At 44.3% G+C, this 9,168-nt stretch overlaps 1 non-coding gene across 1 annotated transcript; it reads left to right on the top strand.

Moving 5' to 3' along the window:
* Positions 1-269: 269 nt before the first annotated feature.
* Positions 270-373, top strand: LOC112207429 (small nucleolar RNA U13). The gene has a single exon (XR_002941871.1). It is a non-coding gene; the product is annotated as a small nucleolar RNA U13 (small nucleolar RNA).
* The last annotated feature ends 8,795 nt before the right edge of the window (positions 374-9,168 follow it).

Here is a 9,168-nt window from a genome sequence, read left to right as displayed (position 1 = left end):
AACTTCTGGCCTCAAATGATCTGCCCGCCTCGGCCTCCCAAAGTGCTGGGATTACCCTACCAGCCAAATTTTTATACTTTTTGTAGAGATGAGATTTCACTATGTTCCCCAGGCTGGTCTTGAACTCCAGAGCTCAAGCATCCCAAAGTGCTAGGGTTACAGGTGTGAATCACTGAGCCTGGCCTGAGCACATTCTTTATTGAACAAGTGGCCACTTATATAGTATTTTTGCCAAAAATATTTACCTTTAATTATAAAGAAATAATCAGATCATTTTGTAGTTCATAAGCATGATGATTGGGCATTCACATGGATGTGTGAAATGTGCCATCCACAAACATTGTTATGATGTTGGCACATTACCTGTCTGACATGAAAAAGAGGAAAAAGGGCTGGGCGCAGTGGCTCACGCCTGTAATCCCAGCACTTTGGGAGGCTGAGGCGGGCAGATCACGAGGTCAGGAGTTCGAGACCAGCCTGGCCAAGATGGTGAAACCCCGTCTCTACCAAAAATACAAAAATTAGCCAGGTGTGGTAGCAGGCGCCTGTAATCCCAGCTGCTTGGGAGGTTGAGGCAGGAGAATCGCTTGAACCCGGGAGGCGGAGGTTGCAGTGAGCTCAGGCAGTGCCATTGCACTCCAGCCTGGGCAACAGAGTGAGACTCTGTCTCAAAAAAACAAAAACAAAAAACAAGGTAATAGTGTTTTTAAAACAATGTAAATATTATAAGCAGTAATCAGACAAAACTAATTCAAAGCTGTAGTTGAACTCTTTGCTTTCAAAGTTGAAAAGGAAATGAAAGCAATTTTTCGCAAGTAAATCAGTAAAATAAATACTATGGAAATGAGGAAAACATGCACTAATCAGTTCAATTCTGTAATGATATGTGACCAAATGGCATCTATGCAAGTGACAAATCACAAAATAAACCAACTAAAGAATAATCTTCAAATATACTTTTGGTTCTTAGCTGCAAAGATGCTGGTCTGCATTCATGTGCATTGCTAATTTGAGAAAGAGGGCCTGGGCCGGGCGCAGTGGCTCACACCTGTAATCCCAGCGCTTTGGGAGCCCAGGGCTGGCATATCACCTGAGGTTGGGACTTTGAGACCAGCCTGACCAACGTGGAGAAACCCCGTCTCTACTACAAATACAAAAACAATTATCCAGGCATGGTGGCGCATGCCTGTAATCCCAGCTACTTGTGAGGCTGAGGCAGGAGAGTGGCTTGAACCTGGGAGGCAGAGGTTGCGGTAAGCCAAGATTGCACCATTGCACCCCAACCTGGGCAACAAGAGCGAAACTCTGTCTCAAAAAAAAAAAAAAAAAAAAAAAAGAGGGCCAGTCACAGTGGCTCACGCCTGTAAACCCACCACTTTGGGAGGTTGAGGCAGACCACTCGAGGCCACGAGTTTGAGACCAGCTTGACCAACGTGGCAAAATCCTGTCTCTACTAAAAATGCAAAAATTCGCCGGACGTGGTGGCACATGCCTGTAATCCCAGCTACTTGGGAGGCTGAGGCACGAGAATCACTTGAACCCAGGAGGCAGAGGTTGCAGTGAGCCAATAGCACGCCACTGTACTCCAGCCTGGGCAACTCACTGGGACTCTGTCTCAAAAATAAATAAATAAAATAAAGTGCACAATCCAGTGGTTTTGAGTATATTCACACCACTATCTAATTCCAGCACATTCTTTCACCCCCAAAGAAAACCCTCTACTCATTAGCAGTCATGCCCTAAACCCTATTCCTTTAGCCTCTGGTGATCACTAATCTACTTTGTACATATTTTATATAAAATAAATCACACAATTTGTGGCCTGGTATGACTGGCTTCTTTCACTTAGCATAGTGTTTTCAGTTCCATGCATGTTATAGCAGGTATCAGTATTTCACTCGTTTTTATTGCTGAATAATATTCCATTTTGTGGCTATGTCACATTTTGTTTATCCATCAGCTGATGGACACTAGAATTGTTTCCACTTTTTGGCTATTATGAATTCAATGCTATGGAGAGCTGAGCGACCAAGGCTGAGAGCGAGATGCCAGTGGTTGTGGGTCCCTAGGGACAGTCTCAGCCAGGCTGCTTTGACTGCATGGAGATGGGCTTTGATAATGGGTTGAACAGTGGCCATGGTGGCCACGGTGCTCCTCAGCACCCTCTGTCTCAGGATTGGGATGCAGGATCAGGAGGTGATGGGCGGCATTGGGAAAACCATGATGCAGAGTAGAGGCACCTTTGATACATTCGTGACGATGGGGATGGGCTAACGATGCTAACCATGGTTGCCCACGACATCTACATCTTCCCATCGACCCCAGTCTATGTACTGTAATAAAACAAAGTCTTTGAGTTAAAAAATGGACACACAAACAAACAATACTGATGCCATGAACGTTCATGTACAAGTTTTTGTGTGAACATTAATTTATACAGAAATTTTCATTAGTGTACTAATCAAGGTATTAATACAGAAGTAGTTGAATGTGGTCAGCATCATGCAGTGGATTTTTGTTGGTTTTGACTGCCCAACAGTCTTTCTCTTTCCTCTTAGTAACAGGATGCATATTCTCTTATGTGTAACCACATAAGGAAGCTGACTCCACTCTTACATCCAGGGTTAACTTGGCTTAAGCCCGGCACACGGTTGTCCCCATAGACATTGACTAGATCAGTGATGAACAGGTGACCTTAATTCAGGCCAGTGAGATATAAAAAGACCTTTGCTGGGGCTTCTGGAAAGGATACTTTCTTGTTATTCTGAAGGAGTTTCCTTGAGAGATATTATCTTCCTATTTGAGGTGAAGAAAACACAGATAGCCCTTCTAGAAGCTGCTGTAACCATACTGACGTCACAAAAGAACAAATTTAGGCACCGGGCGTGGTGGCTCACGCCTGTAATCCCAGCACTTTGGGAGGCCGAGACAGGTGGATCACCTGAAGTCAAGAGTTTGAAACCAGCCTGGCCAACATGGTGAAACCTTGTCTCTACTAAAAATACAGAAATTAGCTGGGTGCGGTGGTGGGCGCCTGTAATCCCAGCTACTCAGGAGGCTGAGGCAGAAGAATTGCTTGAACACCGAAGGCGGATGTTGCAGTGAGCTGAGATTGCGCCATTGCACTCCAGCCTGGGCGACAGCGGGAGACTCTGTCTCCAAAACACACACACACACACACACACACACACACACACACATACACACACACAAATTTAGGGATATCAAATATTTCAGAAGGAGAAATTGAAAGAAACCAGGTCTTTGGTAACATCATTGAGCCTTAACACTGAGGACAAAGCTTTGCCTGAATTTTCAGCTGATGACTAAATTCCCTTAATTGTTTAAGATATTTCGAGGCCGGGCGCAGTGGCTCACGCCTGTAATCCCAGCACTTTGGGAGGCCGAGGCGGGTGGATCACGAGGTCAGGAGATCGAGACCATCCTGGCTAACACGGTGAAACCCCGTCTCTACTAAAAATACAAAAAATCAGCCGGGCAAGGTGGTGGGCGCCTGTAGTCCCAGCTACTCCGGAGGCTGAGGCAGGAGAATGGCGTGAACCCCGGGGGGCGGAGCCTGCAGAGAGCCGAGATCGCGCCACTGCACTCCAACCTGGGCGACAGAGAAACTGTGTCTCAAAAAAAAAAAAAAAAAAAAAGAGAGATTTCGAGATGATTTTTCTGTTGCTTGCTATAAAAATATTACACCACAATATTAACGAAAACTAATTTTTTTTTCTTTGAGACAGACTCTCATTCTGTTACACAGGCTAGAGTACAGTGGCGTGATCATGGCTCACTGCAGCCTCAACCTCCCGGGCTCAAGCAGTCCTCCCACCTCAGCCTCCCCAGTAGGTGGGACTACAGGTGCACGCCACTACGCTTAGCTAATTTTTTAATTAAATTTTTTTTCTTTTGTAGAGACAAGGTTGCCCAAGCTGGTCTCAAACTCCTCCCAGAGTGCTGGGATTTCAGGTGTGAGCCATCATGCCTGATCAGAAACCATTATTTTTATAGCACTTTATAATGTAACTCTGAGCTATGTGAATTCAGTGGTAGATACGTTGAATTCTGCCTCTGGGAGTCATGAAAGGATTCATTCCGGGCACGGTGGCTCACGCCTGTAATCCTAGCACTTTGGGAGGCCGAGGTAGGCAAGTCACCTAAGGTCAGCCTGGCCAACATGGTGAAACTCTGTCTCTACTAAAAATACAAAAAAACTAGCCAAGCATGGTGGTGGGTGTCTATAATCCTAGCTACTCAGGAGGCTGAAGCAAGAGAATCGCGTGAACCTGGGAGGCCGGGGTTGCAGTGAGCCGAGATGGCGCCACGGCACTCCAGCCTGGGCGACAGCAAGACTCTGTCTCAAAAAAAAAAAAAAAAAAAAATTCATGTAAAAAGTGACATTTGAATTGCAACTTGCCACTTAGAAAGTATTTACTAAGTATAGGCCAGGCACGGTGGCTCACGCCTGTAATCCCAGCACTTTGGGAGGCCGAGATGGGCAGATCACGAGGTCAGGAGTTCAAGACCAGCCTGACCAACATGGTAAAACCCTGCCTCTACTAAAAATACAAAAATTAGCCGGGCATAGTGGTGCGCACCTGTAATCCCAGCTACACAGGAGGCTGAGGCAGGAGAATCACTTGATCCTGGGAGGCAGAGGTTGCAGTGAGCCAAGATCGCACCACTGCACTACAGCCTGAGCAACACAGCCAGACTCCATCTCAGAAAAAAAAAAAGGTATTTACTAAGTACAATAAGCTAAACAAAATTAAGCAGATTTCTTTCACTGTAGACCTTCTGAGGGCCTTTATTATACTAATATGAATTATGACTATATCCAAGAGAGGGATATAATATGCAGTATTTACTAAATTTACTTCACCCTGAACACCTAGCATTATTTCAAGGAATATGGTTGGCTCAGGAAACACTGGTAGTAGAATGTTAACAGATGGCTAGAAGAGAAGAACAAGATCATACTGGCCAATTTATTAAGAAGTTTTTATGGCGGGGGGTGCGGTGGCTCACGCTTGTAATCATAGCACTTTGGGAGGCCAAAGCAGGTGGATCACGAGGTCAGGAATTCAAGACTAACCTGGCCAACACAGTGAAACCCCATCTCTACTAAAAATACAAAAACTAGCTGGGTGTGGAGGCAGGTGCCTGTAATCCCAGCTACTTGGGAGGCTGAGGCAGGAGAATCGCTTGAGCCCAAGAGGCGGAGATTGCAGTGAGCTGAGATCACACCATCGCACTCCAGCCTGGGGGACAAGAGGAAGAGTTCGTCTAAAAAGAAAATAATAATAATAATAAATGTTATTTGTATGGAAGAAAATATAGAAAGTTAGAAGGGAAGGCCGGGCCCGGTGGCTCATGCCTGTAATCCCAGCACTTTGTGATGCCGAGGCGGGCAGATCACCTGAGGTCAGGAGTTCAAGACCAGCAGGGCCAACATGGTGAAATCCCGTCTCTATTAAATATACAAAACTTAGCCGGGAGTGGTGGCACATACCTGTAGTCCCAGCTACTCAAAAAGCTGAGGCAGGAGAATCGCTTGAGCCCGGTGACGGAAGTTGCAGTGAGCCGAGATCGCACCACTGCACTCCAGCCTGGGTAACAGAGCAAGACCCTGTCTAAAAAAAATAAATAAATAAAATAAAGAAAGAAAGAAAAAAAAGAGAGAGAAAAGAAAATTAAAAGGGATGAAAATGTGAGAAGAAAAAAAAAGGGAATTTGTAGGGATGGAGAGGGAGATGGGAAAGTGTGAAGTAGCCATAAAGCTAACTAATGTGTTTGATGACTTGTTCAGAATCTGAGAGTGCCAAGTCTAGTAGAGTAAAAGACATTAGGAAATTGCCTCTAAATTATATCATTGTCAGTTCTTTCTCAAAACATACCTGTTAATTTAATTTAATTTAATTTAATTATTTATTTATTGTTGAGATGGAGTCTTGCTCTGTCGCCCAGGCAGGAGTGCAATGGTGCAATCTCGGCTCACCGCAACCTCTGACTCCTGGGTTCAAGCAATTCTCCTGCCTCAGCCTCCCCAGTAGCTGGGATTACAGGCAGCTGCCACCATGCCTGACTAATTTTTGTATTTTTAGTAGGGACGAGGTTTCACCATGTTGGCCAGGCTGGTCTCGAACTCCTGACCTCAGGTCATCCACCTGCCTCAGCCTCCCAAAGTGCTGGAATTACAGGAGTGAGCCACCGCGTCAAGCCTACACACCTGTTTATTTATTCTTAGAAGGAAGAGGAAACATTTTTTATGAGTATTAAGGTCCAGTGAATGACAAACCAGTGAATTAAGTTATTTTTTGAGCTTGAATTTCATAGAATCATGGAACATAAGATCTGAAGAAACTTGGAAATTGTCTCATAAAACTAATCTAGTGTTCTTCCCTCTCATTCATTCATTTATTAATTCACCAAGTATTTGTTGAGTGTGCCTGGCAAAATCTCAGGTCACATAGGTGAAAAAATAATTCCGATCCTGAAGGATAAAATAACCGCTATGAAAAGCTTTATGCAAGTTTCAAAGGGCATACAGATGAAGAGTTGTCTGGTTTTTTGTTGTTGTTGTTGTTGTTGTTTTGCAATGATGTCTCGCTCTGTTACCTAGACTGGAGTGCAGTGGCACATTCTTGGCTTACTGCAACCTCCGCCTCCTGGGTTCAAGCGATTCTCCTGCCTCAGCCTCCCCAGTAGCTGGGATTATAGGCACTTGCCACCATGCCCAGCTAATTTTTGCATTTTTAATAGAGACGAGGTTTCACCACGTTGCTCAGGCTGGTCTTGAACTCCTGACCTCAAGTGTTCCGCCTGCTTCAGTCTCCCAAAGTGCTGGGATTACAGGTGTGAGCCACTGTGCCCAGCCTATTTGTTTTTGAGATAAAGTTGCAATACTTGAGCTAAGTCTTCAAAAAGGAACAGGCGTTTACCCGGTGAACAGGATGGGAAAAAATTCTGGCTGAGGGGATAGCATATGAAAAAGCACTGGAATATGATATAGGAGGGTATATTTAGAGAAGAGAATGTAATTTGGTATATTAGAGATGCCAGTCATTTCTCCTATACTTGCATCCCCTTCTTAGCAACCTGCCCTTCCCAAAGTCAATACATAGTGGATACCCTATATATTGAATGGCTCTGTAGTCCTGGCCACAAAATCAGGAATGGGCCCTTGACTAGAGCTAATGAGATTTTTATCATTCAGGAATAAAGTAAACTGTATAGACTTTCATTGTTGTTTATGGCATACAATGTAATTTCAGCCAGGCCTCCTACTGAATACAGCTAATCAGCTGGATGAAAAATAAAATGCATCCTCTAAAAGTATATCATAACTAACGAAATAGTGAGGAATTAACTGGGCCAAGATTTTGGATTGGTAAGGAATTTGAAGTGAGGAGCTAGCACTCGATGCTTTGTCTGAGGCATTTGCTGATGCAGAACAAGTAATTAGAAAGCTAAGATGTATGTTTGGCAGCTTTAAGAGCCTATGGGGACAAAAGTTGGAGTCCAGGACTAATAAAGGGTGGCAGCCCTTCTATATCACCCTCGGATTTGGCCTAGGACTTTAAAACCCTGCATTGTAGGTATAAGGGAGTACAAGTAAAGTAACTCTCATGTAGACTGCAGACTGACTTCAAATCATCTAAGTGGCCCAGAAAAATCTCAAGGCCTGAACTTACATTAAGTTGCCCCTAATTGCTAGTGGCAAGAGTAAAACCAAATCCACTTTGGAGAAAAAATAACATCATCCCAGGCCTCAATTGTTTCTGTAATTTTCTTTCTTTCCCTTCCTTCCTATTTCTCCTTCCTTCCTTCCTTCCTTCTTTTTTGTTTGTTTTTGAGACACAGTCATTCAGGCTGGAGCACAGTGGCACGATCTCAGCTCACTGCAACCTTCGCCTCCTGGGTTCAAATGATTCTCCTGCCTCAGCCTCCTGAGTAGCTGGGATTACAGGTGTGTGCACCACGCCCGACTAGTTTTTGTATTTTTAGTAGAGTCAAGGTTTCACTATGTTGGCCAGGCTGGTCTCAAACTCCTGGCCTCAAGTGATCCGCCCGCCTTGGCTTCCCAAAGTGCTGAGATTACAGGCACAAGCCACCGCACCCAGCCTATAATTTTCTTTCAAATACAATGTTCAGTACAAGAATAACCAGGTTTCTAGGAACAAGAATCAAAATAGCTTAAACAAAAAGACAACCAGGCACACAAGGAGACAAAATACCAGAAATAAGGAGGACAAATAACAGATAATAGAAACAGACCCACAGGGATTCTATATTCTGCAATGACTAGATATGGACTATAAACAACTCTGTGTACTATGTTTAAGGAGATCAAAGCCAAACTTGAAAGATTTGGCAGAGAACTGGAATTATAAAAACTGAAATTAAAAAGGAATATATTGGCTGAGCGCAGTGGCTCATGCCTGTAATCCCAGCACTTGGGGAAGCCAAGGCAGGTGGATCATCTGAGGTCAGGAGTTCAAGACCAGCTTGGCCAACATGGTGAAACCCCATCTCTACTAAAAATACAAAAAATTAGCCGGGTGTGGTGGCAGGTGCCTGTAATCCCAGCTACTTGTGAGGCTGAGGCAGGAGAATCACTTGAACCTGGGAGGCAGAGGTTGCAGTGAGCCGAGATCACGCCATTGCACTCCAGCCTGGGCAACAAGAGTGAAACTCCTTCTCTAAAAATAAAAATAAATATAAATATATTAATAGTAGATTTATAAGTGAACAAAATAGAAACTCTAGCTTGAGACAGTAGTGAGCACTGAAATACGTAAAGATCAAAGAGAATCAGCCTACTGATATTGTTGGTCCATCTACAGATTCAGGAAGAAATACAAAAAGAAACAGATTAAAATGCATGTGACTCCAGGGAAAGAAAGATGGAGAGAGAGTAGGTACTTGACTGTTTTCCGGTTCAGCCTCTTCCCACTACAAAGGATGCCACAAGAAGCTGGGCACAGTGGCTCACACCTGTAATCTTAGCACTTTGGGAGTCTGAGGCAGGAGGAATTGCTTGAGGCCAGAAGATCGAGACCAGCCTGGGCAACAGAGCAAGACCCTGTCTCTAAAAAAAAGTGGGCTACAATGCCACTGCCCTCCAGCTTAAGCAACAGAGTGAGACCCTGTCTCAGAAAA

Source organism: Pan troglodytes, chromosome 1, assembly GCF_028858775.2.
Source record: "Pan troglodytes isolate AG18354 chromosome 1, NHGRI_mPanTro3-v2.0_pri, whole genome shotgun sequence".
Lineage (NCBI taxonomy): Eukaryota > Metazoa > Chordata > Mammalia > Primates > Hominidae > Pan > Pan troglodytes.
Note: the sequence above shows the minus strand (reverse complement) of the source record. Positions and strands in the feature narration are given on the sequence as shown.